The sequence below is a fragment of the Sphaerodactylus townsendi genome, linkage group LG13 (genome assembly GCF_021028975.2).
Source record: "Sphaerodactylus townsendi isolate TG3544 linkage group LG13, MPM_Stown_v2.3, whole genome shotgun sequence".
In the NCBI taxonomy this organism is placed as follows: domain Eukaryota; kingdom Metazoa; phylum Chordata; class Lepidosauria; order Squamata; family Sphaerodactylidae; genus Sphaerodactylus; species Sphaerodactylus townsendi.
In genome coordinates this window covers 32027945-32042352 of record NC_059437.1, presented here as the reverse complement: position 1 = coordinate 32042352, position 14408 = coordinate 32027945, and the positions used below count along the sequence as shown (strand labels likewise).

General features: G+C 51.3%; 1 protein-coding gene across 3 annotated transcripts in view; it reads right to left on the bottom strand.

The window, feature by feature from the left end:
* The window catches only part of NLGN3 (neuroligin 3), a 51752-nt gene extending 39024 nt beyond the window's left edge, over nt 1–12728 (bottom strand). For 2 of the 3 annotated variants that reach the window (XM_048514126.1, XM_048514127.1), the window contains exon 1: nt 12514–12728. The gene's annotated coding sequence lies outside the window, so the exon portion shown is untranslated. The remainder of the gene's footprint in view (nt 1–12513) is intronic. The other variant, XM_048514128.1, reaches the window with a different exon arrangement.
* Between the last annotated feature and the right edge of the window lie 1680 nt (nt 12729–14408).

The window sequence follows — 14408 nt, the reverse complement described above, 5'->3', positions numbered from 1 at the left end:
GCACTTCATAGAGCCAGTGCGGCATGGCAACATCCAATCAAGCTTCCATGGAACCTGGGTCTCCCGGATCCTACTCCAACAATCTAAGTACTACAATCGTGCTGGAATAACAAAAAATATATATAATATTAAAATCCCATGTGCACCAGCTCCTACCTTTAAAATCTCCACAAATTTCTAGGCCAAAAATGTTTTTACCCCCCACCCCCAGATCCTTGCCTGCGTCCCTGTGCTGGGATGCCTGATGGATGCAAATAGTCCCTTCTTGGCAGCAGCAATGGGGTATTCCTCTGGCTTCTCACAGCTCTGTGAGGCAGGATTGCAGAGAATCCTGCCCTTGTCTCCAAGCCTTGGCACTGGCGCATAGTGAGCAGCTGCTCTTGTGCCACAGCGCCAAGCTCTGCCAGGAACAAGCCAGGGCTGGGCAGCAAGCTACCAGCACATGGAGGAGTCTCTCTTCTCTGGGTGGCTGAAATCCTGAAAGGATTTGCTCAGGAAAAGCCCACTTTGAATACCATCCTGGCTTAAATGAATCTAACAAAGATTAACCTTCCATGTGTGTAGATGCCATATCTGAGTCGCCCCAGCCTCTTTCCTTTGCTGGCTTGCAGAAGAGGAGTCTCAACATGGCACTGGCAAAGAACCAGTTGTGGGTGAGGACAGCTTGTGTCACCAGTGACAGCCAGAGCAGCACTTCCTCCCTGGATCAATCTTGCACCAAACATACCAGGGGAACACAGGCAGGAAGTCAGCAGGAGGTCCAAGGCCAGCCCAAGAGTTTTGGTTCCCCGGATAAATGACCTTGCCGCAAACACTCAGCACTGCAAGGAAGCCATCGGACCATCTTCCCTTGAACACCCTGCATGGAAGCTACCCTCACTTACACTGCTTTCACGTGCGCCAGGGCTTGCTGCAGTGCCACAACTCCCAAATGGGGTGGATTGATGTTAGGTCTCGGAACCTTTAGCCAATAAACAAACTCTGAGGTATTGATCAGTAGCGTTTGTTGATGAGGCATCGAAGCACCAAAACTTGGCAAAGTCAGTTCTGACATATCTGGCATTGGCCACCCCCTTTATCCCTGTTGCAAGTCCCCCCCCCCCCACTTTCCCAAGAAATTGTGAAAAACAGCCCCTGGAGTGGAGGCGCCCCAAAGTCAGTGGCAGATAGTAGAAAAGAGCCACCTGGCTTCCTGCCCCACGAGATAGCGGATGTAACTCTTTTTCTCATGGGAGCAGGATGTCAGGGGAAGCCTAGTTATCTACAGAGCATGTGAAGCCATAACGTGATGATCAAGGAAAAAAATTCCCAAATGGCAGTGGTTACACATATATTTTAGCAGAATTGATTTGTTGTTTTAAGTAGTTACATTGGAATGCGTATTAATCACATAGATACTATGCCCCTGACAATTGGGAGGCACTGAAAAGGGCCCAGTTCTCCCCCCTGGTAAAAAAGCAGGCTTGAGGCAGGCTGCACAGTGAGGCTGGGGGTGCTTCTGTTTGCCATGACAAACCCTGACAGTATGGAAAGGCAGGCAGTGACAGGACTGGTTTTGTCACCTCTCCACCTTTTGAGTCTTTGTGATCACCTAGGCCAGTCCAATGGACAGCCTGGCTCTTGGGAGAGCCGTGCTATCCACAGAGGTGGCAAGCAATAGCACACACCAGCATGACCCCCAAGTACACAGCCTGCCTAAAACCAAAGGGCTGGATGAAAGCAATACTGTGCAGGGCAACCAGCAACAAATTCCAGACTTTGCCCACAGGAAAAGCCCTCCTTGTTCTCAATTATGATTGCACTGTTGACATTCTAGCCTAAGGCATGCATGGGCAGAGCCTCCAGAAAGCAGGTCCCATTTTCTTGGGGAATGATGTGTTAAGAAGCAGAGTAGCTCTGGGCTCCAGCCCAGCACTTCAGACAGGTCTACTGCACAGAGAAAAGGAGGTAAGAGCCCACCGTTCTTCAGAAACAATGGGAGCATGACCAAATAACATGCCTGCATCTATCAGTGGGCAAAAATCAATTTCTCCTCCTCCTTCCCACACTAAGCTGAACATGCAACATCACACAAGGAAAGAAACAATTTCCAAGAAGCAATGGCAGCAATACTTCCAACCTTCCCTTCCAGGCAAAATTTTGTCTTGGAATAGCCAACAATAAAAGTTATTCTTGGGCCATAAAGGGACAGCTAATGAATGGGATCTAAAAATAAGCACAGTCACCTGGAATTCTCAGTTTTCAAATGGAAAAGCAAGTTTATAGCTTACGGGATCTGCAGCATAAAGAGTCAATGGTGGAGGACTCTACCATCCTAAAGCAGGACTCTGTAGACAGGGCAGCCTTTCCCACCACCTACCCCATGCCACCATAAACCCACAGAATCCAGAGTGCAAGTGATACAAGCAGTAAGCAGACACAAGCAAAGAGCCCACAGGGCCACACAGATCCAGTTGATTCAAATGAGCAAGTCCATGACACAGTCTCCCATGAAAAGAAAGATGCAGCACTGCTCAGCTAAGTCACCGGGGAGCGGGGAGGGGATTGTTAAACCTTGAGCACAGGACAAAACAAATCTACCAAGTCTAGCCAAGAGGAAATCTTATTAGGACAACAGCTGAGGATGTGATTCATGCTGTACCTGCTCCAAGATGCTTTTAGTCCAGCTTGCATTCATTTGCAACAAGGATGGGTATCATCACAGATTTGGTGAAGTGAGTACTGCACGCATGTTGGAAACCAGAGCTTTACTGTCCCCATTCAAAGTAAAAAATAATAATTTCTCACACTGCCACATTGTCTTTATGGCTGGAAACAGCAATTCAACCTCAAGTATAGGCAAATTTTCACAAACAAAAAGTGAGATTCTTGTCCAGAGGTCTGAGTTGATCCATCTCAGACTGCAGTTGGGCACTCCAATGAATGTATGCTCCTTCATCCATAAATAACCCCCCTTGTTCTAAGATAGAAAAGTGAGATGTCAAGGAGGGTTCTGATCTTCTCCTTGATACTCTACTTTTGTGTCAGGGGGTATGACAAAGAGTTCTGTCATGTGTACCCTCTCCATTAGCAGTCTGAACAGTCAGAGCCCAGATGCAGGCTTATACTGCCTGAATTGCTGCTTACAAGACGATACTAGGCGTTTAGTGGAAAAGCTCAGAAGCAGCGGTCCTAAGGTTCGGCTTCCCTGCATGGTGAACAGGTGGTAGCTGTCCTTTCAGCACCACATAGTCTTGTCTGTCCCAGAAAGCACAAAGGAAGCTTAAAGGGGTCTCTGTACAGAGGGAAGAGAATGGAGAACTCTGGAGTGCATTCCTTTCATCACCAGCACCCCGTCCCATATTTTGTACCAAGAGAATTAGCATTTCTGGGGATACCATGAATCATGCAAATCAGGCAGCTTTGCATTTATTCTGCTCTATGTAATTTATTCTGGTCCTGCTAAATTGCAGAAATAAGCAAAGAGAGGCAACAGATTATTAAAATTGGAGCCCAAACCCTAGAAACACTGCAGAAAGCTGTTCCATCTGGCTGCACTGCATACTAACCTGTATATTCTCTGTTGCAAATTAATCTGGTTCAACCCACTGAGTAGGAGAGAGAAACTTGAAGGGTTCCCAAAAGATTTGCCATTCAAAGGATCACAGAGAATACAAACTTGATGAGTGATTCCTAAGGCTCTTGCCAGCGGAGGAGGATGAAAACACCATACAAGCCTCTAATATTTGATTGTTATATTGTAATTGTTTTAGTTTTATGACTTTTATTTAATGTTGTTATCCACCCAGAGACCTTCAGGTATAGGGTGGGCTTAAAAGCACACACACACACACACACACACACACACACACACACACACACACACACACACACACACATACACACATACATACATACATACATGGGGACAAACTGCAAAGAGCCATTGCCAACTCCAGCACTCCGATGCTCAAATCCAGCGCCTTCACCTTCCAAAACCCCAGGGGAGGCAACCACTCTATCATCCTCACATATTACCTGGTCTGGTTTGTGGAACCTTTGGACAAGGGGTATATATGTGTTAATGTCTGGACTGGACAGACAGAATCAGGACTAAAAATTTCTGGCCAATCCAGGTACTCAAAAAACCTGGCCCAGAGACTACCTACACCATCCACTATTCCTGCATGATATGAAACTTCATGAGGGTTGTTCAGCTAGCTAGCTGGCAGGCAGGCAAATCAGGCAAATGCAAGCCTTGTGTCAGCAGCCAGTCCAGATTTCATGTATGAGGCTTCTCAAGAGTCCTGTTCCTCACCAGTCCCAGGTAGTCTACAAATTGAATTTCACTAAACTTGAACTAAACATAGATGGGACCAGGGAGCCTTTATTGCCCCTTCCCAAGAGACACCTGCCTACATGCTTCTTTCCTGTCCCTACTGGAAGTCTGGTCTTCTGGCCACCTGTGCCTTCTTTCCTTGTACACCCACCAACTGTAGTTCAGGACCACAAACATGAGTTGTGCCAAGCAGACATCAATGCAGGTAAAAGTTTTCCCAGGCTGCATTCAAGGTAGGGGACAGTTATCACAGGCCCAGGCTAATGGCCTTGCCTCTCTTGATTCTTAGATTTGCCCATCTTCTCATCTCACTTTACACAGCAAATATTGCTCCAGGGCTGTTTCCTGGCCCAGCACAGGCCTTTGGTCAAAGCTGCAAAACCCAGTACTGATCCTTCCCCAAGCCTTACAGTGGGGGAGGTTACAGGACATCCTCTTTTTGCAAAGGTAGTCTCACACTAAGTGAAGCAGCTCTGAGACCACAGAAGACTCCTCCCTTTCCCTGCCTTTGTATTGTGATGCTAGGCTACAGCCCACAGATCCAATAGCATGGTGAGTAGGAAGTACCAATCCTGAGGACAAGGACACAAGGGGAATCCTGCAGACAGATTGGGGGCCGGGCAGTGTGGCCAAGGTCCAAAATGACCACTGCCAAAGCAAAGGCAAGACTGAGAGGGCAGATTTTATGGCCTTGCCAAGTCTAGAGATACATAAGCAGCCAGGGTGGGCAAAGTCATCTTGGGAGGACACCGTTGTTTTGGGGGGAAGAGGAGGAAGAAGAAGAAGAAGAAGAAGAAGAAGAAGAAGAAGAAGAAGAAGAAGAAGAAGAAGAAGAAGAAGAAGAAGAAGAAGAAGAAGAAGAAGAAGAAGAAGAAGAAGAAGAAGAAGAAGAAGAAGAAGAAGAAGAAGAAGAAGAAGAAGAAGAAGAAGAAGAAGAAGAAGAAGAAGAAGAAGAAGAAGAAGAAGAAGAAGAAGAAGAAGAAGAAGAAGAAGAAGAAGAAGAAGAAGAAGAAGAAGAGGAGGAGGAGGAGGAGGAGGAGGAGGAGGAGGAGGAGGAGGAGGAGGTGGTGGTGGTGGTGGTGGTGGTGGAGGAGGAGGAGGAGGAGGAGGAGGAGGAGGAGGTGGTGGTGGTGGTGGTGGTGGTGGTGGAGGAGGAGGAGGAGGAGGAGGAGGAGGAGGAGTTTGGATTTATATCCCCCTTTCTCTCCTGTAGGAGGCTCAAAGGGGCTTACAATCTCTTTGCCCTTCCCCCCTCACAACAAACACCCTGTGAGGTGGGTAGGGCTGAGAAAGCTCCAAAAAGCTGTGACTAACCTAAGGTCACCCAGCTGGCAGGTGTGGGAGTGTACAGGCTAATCTGAATTCCCCAGATAAGCCTCCACAACTCAAGCGGTAGAGCTGGGAATCAAACCTGGTTCCTCCAGATCAGAGTGTACCTGCTCTTAGCCACGGCTCTTAGCCACTGCTGCTCCCTCAGTTCACATCCCTGAGTGCTTTACTAAAGCACAGATGTGTAGGCTCATGGCTTCTGTCCTGCTGGCCTCTTTGCTCTCACCCTCTCTCTGGACTGCTGCAGGTTCTGTGTTGCAACTGCAAGTTCAAATGGGCACAGTAGTTGTTACGTCTTGTGCATAATGAGGCGGGAGGCTGGGTGTGCCCAAGCCTAAATTCTACTGGCAAAAATAACTTGACAACTCAGTGAAAGCTTACTCTCCTGGTGCCGATGCCAGGCCTTTCTCATGCCTTTGCAGCAGATGCCAACCCTACTTGCTCTTCTAAACCAAGGCAATTATATCTGACATCTGGATAGCTGCCAGCCTCAGGCCCCCATTCAGGTGGGTTTCTGCTTGTTCACTTCAAACAAGAGAAGCAGCACTTGCTCCAATCACCCTCAGCAACATGGAACTCAATCCAGCCAAAGGCCCTTCCCGTGTCACCAGTGGTTGCTTCTTTACAGAGGTTGCTTTCCTTTTCTAGCCCTCTTACAAATGTCTCCTACAAGCGCCAACATCCCAATAATTTGTTGTTGCAGTAGGCCAGACTAGATCACACATGTGAAAGGGTGGAGGAAACAAGGAAACGACGACAATCTGTGAATAAGGTCTATGTTCACAGCCTTCCCATGTGCAGGGAGATAGGGAAAGTTTGCACATTGCATGTTCATCTCTCAAGAGCAGAAATGACCAAGTGACTTGCATGCATGAATGGAACATAATAGCCTAAGCATGAAATATAAAGCTTCCGTGACAACTATCAGCACTTGTATTCTGCAAAGAATGTGACACAACACAGTCACTCCAAGGGACAAAATTCTCAGACCTTGGAGCCAAGCTAAAGTCTGCAAGTGTATATGATCAGATGGGTCTCTGTTGGCCCTCTTGAGTCACCTGACCTGCTAGTAAAGGGAGGCTGAAAAGGGAGGGAGGTCTAGAAATTTAATAAATAAACAAATTAGTGGCTGCTATGCCACCTTCAGCCATCTGCAGCATCAGTGCTGAAGATCAGCATTGAGAAAGCCAGCAGCTACTTCCTTTGGCAGATTTCCAGAGAGTGATGTGCCCAGTTCCTACTGCCTAGATTCACAGCTCAGGCCCTACACCAATTCATGTCAACTCAGGTGAAACATATTCCACCGAGAGCCACCAAGGGAAGTACATGTGTGTGCAAACAAGCCTTGAGTCATCAGCCAGTTACCACATGCAGAAGTTTACCAATATGAGCATTATAGCAGGGACACCAGTCCTGGCAACATTCCAAATGAAACCTGGCACAAAATTCACAGGTCTCTCAAATTTAATTCCACTGTTGCAGCTCAAATAACTGGCCTTATATTTGAAAACATTTCCCAAAAGGTCTCCATAGTCAAAGCACGGCAGTTCCTTGCCATACTGGACCTCCTTCATGTCCCTGATGGCTTCCAGTCATCACTGACATCTTACACAGTGGTGCTGTTGCACAGTCTCTGTCTCTGTCTTTGGCCTCCACATCTCTCCTTACCATTTCATTCCAAACTTTGCCTGGATTCCAATAGTGGGAGAGGCATGCCAGCAAGCAGGTTGACACATAGGCAAACTGGTTCAGTGTGCATGCATCCATGTATATGTATGCTTCAGACTCTGAAGCATACACAAACATGAATGCATGCATGCTGAATCAGTTTGCTTATGTATTTTGTGTCCATCTGCTTGTTCGCATGCCTGAAGTTCAGAGAGGTCAGTAACTTCTCATAATACAGAACATCGAGGTATCCAGCTGGCTTGGCTTACTTGTTAACATCCAGGTTGCTTTAAACCACTTCTATGGAACATTTATACTGCACATTCTTCATGTGCAGTACAATGTAGATGGGGAACTGAAGTTGAGAAACCGGGAGAGAGTGGCTTGGTGAAAGGTAACTCTGTGCAGAAGAAAGATTTGAACCAGAGGCTTCCAATAAGCTCGGGCACTTGATTGCATGACATTCCTGGGGTGGGCCATTTGGGTGCCCACAGTGAAGGCAACTTTTTGCAGAAGTTTGTCTTTTGGAGCGCACACTCTGGCCGCTGCACACAGCTGGGGCCACATGGAGCAATTTAAAGGCTCCTCCGCATGGTGCCTCGCAACGCATCAACCAGTCCTCCCCCTCCTGAGGCAATGAGATAAGATACGCTCTCAGGCCAAATGATCTGCAGTCAGGCAGGCCGTGGCCTTGTCAGCAGTCAGGAAGACTACGCGGAGGGGAGCTTTGCTTCCCGAGAGAGCAAGCCTGAGAGAGGAATAGCAATGCTCACTTTGTCCAGCCATCAGATATTTAAACTGGCATCAATAGCCCTTCCTGGTAGGTGCCAGTTCAGACTGCAAGAGGGACTAGAATACAACCAACATGTGCCCAGCTCGAAACACAGTCTCCTGCCACAAACGTCAGACACTCCTAAACCCCTGGCACACCAGTCCTAACTCATCTCTGCCACCATCCCATGGGGAAGCAGAGATGTCTGACCCCAACAAGAGATACCTCTGATTCCTTGTTGCTCACACTGCTAGCAATAAGGGGAAGGTGGAAGCCAGGCAAATCGGTTGGGAAGGTCCTGTGGGCACACTTGGCTGCCTCCTGAGAGCTCATAGGACCAGCATTTCTGTGCCATTGAGAATGCAAGGATCTCTCGCCTTCGTTGTCCAGAGAAGCCTCCGTCTTCCCAACAGCACAATGGGTGGCACAGCCCAAAACCACAGCTAGCATGGGACACCAACAGAGACCCCATCTACAGAGAAAGTTCAGTTCAGCATCTTCATCACTTAAACTTACTGTCAGTTCTGGAACATGGGGAGCATTAGGGAGGACTGGAGTATGTCAGAGCAGGTACAGAGTGCCTTTCCTTCACTTCCAAGAATACACTGGCAGTAGCCAATGTTTGGAGGGAAGGACAGATGAGATTCTAGGCAACAGGAAGTCTTTCACACAAAAGTGTAACTGATTGAGATGCCAGAGATCCATGGCTGAATGAATCCTCCCGGGGATGTTCATGCGCTTATATCAGCCTCAGAGGGACCTGATTTGGATCAAGGCATGAAAATGCATCAATGAACAGAGGGGCTCGACTTCCCTCTTGTGTTATTTTGCTGATAAAAATTGGCCTTTTACTATAATTATCCATTAAAAGGAAAAAAGACAGACTGTTTGTCTGCCTTGTTGCCCTGTAAGATTAATTACAGCCTTGGGGAAAGGGTTCGATGAAACTGTGGGGACAGAGGAGCTCAAGTCCCTCTTTCCTCCCCACATTGCCTCATTCTGAATCACTCTCTGTGTGGTTGACTCTGGCCTGTTGAAACCCTTGGGAGGAACTGATCGCAGAGCTCTCAGTGTCACTGAAGACTATACAAGTTACTAGTCCACAAAAATGTCTACGGTTTTGCTTACATAGCCCGTTTGAGCCTTTCTAACAGGATAAAAGAGAAAATATGAACATAAGGAATCCCGCCCCCCCATTTTCAAGTACTTTACTCCCTGGTCTTCCGGAGCTGATTTGCACTCAACATTGGTGACAAGGAAGGAAAACAGGCCAAGAACGCTCAATTGCAGCACATAGCTTTCACTCGGGATGGGAGGAGCCCTCTTCTGCTCAAAATGTGGCAGGGCTTGAACATATGACATGGGAGATGTCACCAGCAGAACTCACAGAAGTTGAGACACTCCCATTCCCTCCTGCCCTATGCTTTGCCTAGACCAGTGGTGGCGAACCTTTGGCACTCCAGATGTTGTGGACTACAATTCCCATCAGCCCCTGCCAGCATGGTCAATTGGCCACCACGGGCCTAGACTGCCTAACAGTCAAACATCTGAAAAAAGTATATGACTCCCTGCCATTAACAAGATACCTCCTGGCTCTTACCTGTTTGGGTTGCTTGCTTCCATTAAAAGATCCCTGTATTTTATACTATGAAGCTCACTGCTGTGCCCACTCAGGAACACTGTCCCAACCTTACATTTGTTTCTTAATGAGCCATTAAATGGCCCAGCCCAGTAGATACTGCAGAAAGCTGCTTGGAGCAACAGAGTTTCAGTGTCTCCAGGATACCTGGCAGGATTGTCTAGGGAGAAAACCACAATTTTTCACAAATTGTGAAATTTTCCGGATACTCCTGAAACAACAGGCTTCAGGGTGTGAGGGTAACTGTGGCCCTTCTCTGCTGTCCATACAACTGTGAGTTGCATTAGGGACTGCAATTAAGAAAACCCTCAAGGGGAAGAAGACACCCAGTCCTTCCTTCATCCCAGAATTTGCCATCCCAAAGGCCTGGAGTTGTGGCAAGTGTTCCTTCTCTCATTCGCTTAATTTAATTGTATGCAACAAATGGGAGAGAACCATTTGAACACGAATGCACGAATGTGCTTTATACTGACTCAAAACATTGGGCTATCAAGGTTAACGCTGTATACTCTGAATGGAAGCTGCTCTTCACATTACCTGCTACTCAATCCTCTTAACTGGAGTTGATGGGGATTGAATCTGGGACCTTCTGCATGTTAAAGAGAGCCTCCCCCACTGAGCCAAGAGCCAGTTTCAGAGGGTAGTTGGTCTGCAGTGTAAGAGCTAGATTAGAGTCCATTCTCATCTTAGAGACCCAAAAATTTTTTGGCAGTACAAGTTCTTGAGAGTCAAATATCTCCCTTCGTCAGATCTGATCTCTGATGAAATAAGCCTTGATTCTCCAAATCTTATACCTTGAAAATCTTCCTGGTCTTTCAGGTGCTACTGGGCTTCAATCTCTGGCTCTCCCTGTAACTGGAAACTCCCCTAAAAAAGGAAACTCGGGATAAGATGCTGGCCCAGAGACAGCAAAAGAGCTTGGCCCAGCCCAGCCTGCTGCAGAAGGCAGAGCCAAGCCTTCCCTTGCAGCCAGGTCCAACCAGGCCGGAAGCCATCAGTGGGGATGAGCATCTGTTGCCCAGAAATAAGTAGCCTATTTCAATGGTGTCCCTGGCTTCCAGAGATCCTTCAAGCTGAAGAAGCTTTTTCATGTGAAACGAAAGTGGAGAATTAAGTCGGAAGGGAGGCAAAGAAGCCCACCATGACCACTGTTTGAGGATTTTTGTGTGTGCTCACTACAAGGCAAAACAGGCCAGGCAAAAGAGCCATTCGCACAGTCAGTCAGTGTGGGCCTCCTGAAGGGTAACAAAATGATCCTCTCCACAAGCCGAACCAGATCAAACATCCAGTTGACCCCGCATGCCCGAGAACCAACAGGCACATGTCCAGCCTGAGGAGTTTTGGCTCCCCCCACTTCTGGTGGGAATGTCATGTCACTGTGTGGGAACGAGCCCTAATGCTGCACAGACTTTCTATGAAAGTAGTCCTCCAAGGGCCGATCAGCAGGCACCCATGATGCCCAGGCTGCAGCAGGGACCAAGTACCTGCCCCCAAGGATGCCCTTGGTACCTGATTCTTCTCCACTTGCCTCTCTGGTCCAGCCCTGCCCCTCAGTCCACTGGTTTGCCAGTCTTTTCCTCACCACCCCATCTTGCACATCAGCACCATCAAGCCAAGGCCACCATGTCAGGTGCTTGTGGAAGTGAGACACTGTTCGAGCCACAACAGCTCGTCCTCAAGAGGGGCTCCCCCAGCTCTGAGTAGGAGGCATGCAAGGCACACTCTGCCTACACAGGGCTCTCTTGCTGGTCCACAGACAACCCACTCCCCCCCCCCGCCAGCCTCGCAAGCACATGACATCTGGAAGAGGTGCCAGGCATGAGCCCGGGCTCCTTGGCGCAAGGGCAGAGGCTGCCCTTCCAGCCCACCGTCTCAGGAGCCGGCGAGCTCAGCCCGAGGCTGGTCTGCAAGAGACCGGGAGGAGGCCAGGTTTCGTGGGCGTCCCCAGCCAACTCAGAGCCGTGCCGGGAAGGGCCCCGCTGCCTGCCTCGCCCGGGCTGCCCTCACGTCCGTCCGCCACGGGCAGGCTCCCACCGAGACCTCCCCGATGAGGGCGTCCACCCCGCCGGCAAAGGCCCCACCGTCCGGCTAGCCCTGGGGGCGCCCAGCGGCGGCGAGCGGCTCCCCGGCAGGCTCGGCTCGCAGGACGCCAGACGATGCCCGCTGTCGGGGCTCGCCAAGGAGAAGCGGGGGGAGGCGAGGCGCGCCGGGGACGCGCAGAGAAGAGGCCCGACCCAGACACCCCCCCCGCCGCCGAGAGGACGCACGCGGAGCGGACACCCCCCACCCCCACCCGCTGCTCCAACCATCCGGAATCCCGTCTGCGTCGGGGGAGGGGAGGGATGCTGCTGCCCACCTCCTCGGCTGCCCGGAGCCCCCCCGGCACGCGCCCCGACGCACAGCCAGCCAGGGAGACCGGGAGCGGCGCTGGCTGGGAGGGGGGGGGGCGGGCACGCGCCTGGCCGGACAGAGGCGGCTCCTGTCCGGGAAAGCCCCCCCATCTCAGCCCCCCTTTCTGTGCCTTATTTTTTTAAAAAGGGGGGGAGCGCTCCATGCCATCCTGCTCGGCACCGTCTCCATGGCAACGCCATCGAGGCCGGGCGCAGCAGCAGCCCCCCCCCGCCGCCCCCGCACTCGCTCCCGGCCAGACGGGCCTCGCCGGGAGGGGGCCGAGGCTCCCGCCTGCTGCAGCCCGAGGGAGGGGCTGCCCGGGGCTCCCCGCCGGCTGCCACCCACGGAGCGGGGCGCCTCCGTCGGTCTGGCCGCGCCGGGCTCCCGCTCACTTACCCGGCCCGGAGGAGCTGCTGCTGGGGCGACGGCGGAGGCGGCAGCCCCGGGTCGGTCATGCCGGGCGGGCGCCAGCCGGACCCGTGGCGGGGGTGGGGGTGGGGGGGCGAGCGAGATCCTGCAGCCGTCAGAGCCGCCCCGCCGAGCCCCGAAGTCCCCGCCCCGCGCGCAGCCCCGCCTGTTCGTGGTCGGCTCCGGGCCGCGCGCCTCTCCGGCTGGCCGGCCCCGGGATCGAGCGCGGCGCGTGCCCGGCGGGGAGGGGGAGCGTGGAGGAGGGGCAGCTCGGTAACCCCTTCGCCGCCTCTGCCCAGCGGCCTCGGAACAGCGCCCCCCCCCCCAATTCTCATCCTCAGCTTCGCTGTCCGATATGGGGGGGGGGGGGATAATGCTTTGCAGGGGGAAGAGAACAGTTGCGGCTTTCCCACCCTCCGCGACCCTCCCCAGTGGCCCTCCTTCCTGTCCCCTTCCTATAGCTGCTTCCGCAGCCCCACCCCAGCTGCTCACCTGTAGCTGAGCCATTGGCAGGTAACTTATACGGACCAGGACAGCTCCATCATCGTCTGCTCCACTGACCCCTTCCCCCTTCAGCCTGGACATCTATTCCACCTTCCTCCCCACACTACCTCCCTGGCACCTGCCCCCACCCCACCCACACTGGACTCAAGAGCGAGTGCTGTGGTGCAGTTGCAGCTGGCATGCCCAGGAGCACAATGGCTGTGCCCCTTCTCTCTCAGGAAGCTGCCTTGCCAGAAGGCTCACCTTCACTTCTTGCCCTCCGCATGGTGTCCTGAGATAGGCATCTTGGCATTTGGGCAATGCCTACTTTAGGGAACCCAAACTCTGTCTGATCAGATGCCAGAGAAGAGAAGAAGAGTTGGATTTATATCCCCCCTTTCTCTCCTGTAAGGAGACTCAAAGGGGCTTTCAATCTCCTTTCCCTTCCCCCCTCACAGCAAACACCCTGTGAGGTAGGGGGGCTGAGAGAGCTCCGAAGAACTGTAACTAGCCCAAGGTCACCCAGCAGCTGGCATACGTAGTAGCGCACAAGCTAATCTAGCTCACCAGATAAGCCTCCACAGCTCAAGTGGCAGAGCAGGGAATCAAACCCGCTTCTCCAGATTAGAGGGCACCTGCTCTTAACCACTACACCACGCTGGCTCCTGTTCAGGGTCAGCCTTCCATTCAGAGCAGGTTGCCTCTGGGCCACACATCCCCAAGTGACTCTCCAAGTCTTTCCCTGAACTCATGCCTGGCTGTGCTGGGAGAAGCAGGGAGGGAGGCACTGAACAGCCAACTCCCAGACAGCAGTCCCATCTGCCAAGTGCATGAACCATCCCCCTGCTTGCAGGGTACTGCAAAGCTTGTGGCATTCACAGTTGCTATCTCAGCCAACCAGCCAGGTATTCTCGTGTGCAGTTAGACACCCATGCCTCCTTTAGCTGGAGGACTAAAGACAGGGGAGTTGGAGGACTAAAGACAAGCGTTTTGAGACCCCAGACTCTGATGAGCCGAGGATCCTTTGGGATAAAAGATGGGTCCTTCTTCCCACTTGCCACTAGTGAGAAATGACTAATGTAGCACTTTCACCATCTGGTGGCTGGAACGTGGGTTATCGGTTGCCAGCAGAGGGAGGGACGCATCTCACCCAAGGCCCTTCCTAGCTGCTCACCCAGTCTCTTAACTGTTCTGTTATTTGTTTCTCACAACAACAAAAAATAAGGACTTGAGCAAAGGAGGGGAAAGACCCAGAGACCTCCTGCATCTCACAGTCTTGTTCCAGAGACACACTAGTACTGACCCCCAGCCAGACCTTAGATGTTTTGGAAGAGCACAGAAGACTCTGCCATTCCACACGAATGGTCTGTGTGGATGCTCCAACTTACTGGAACAAGAAT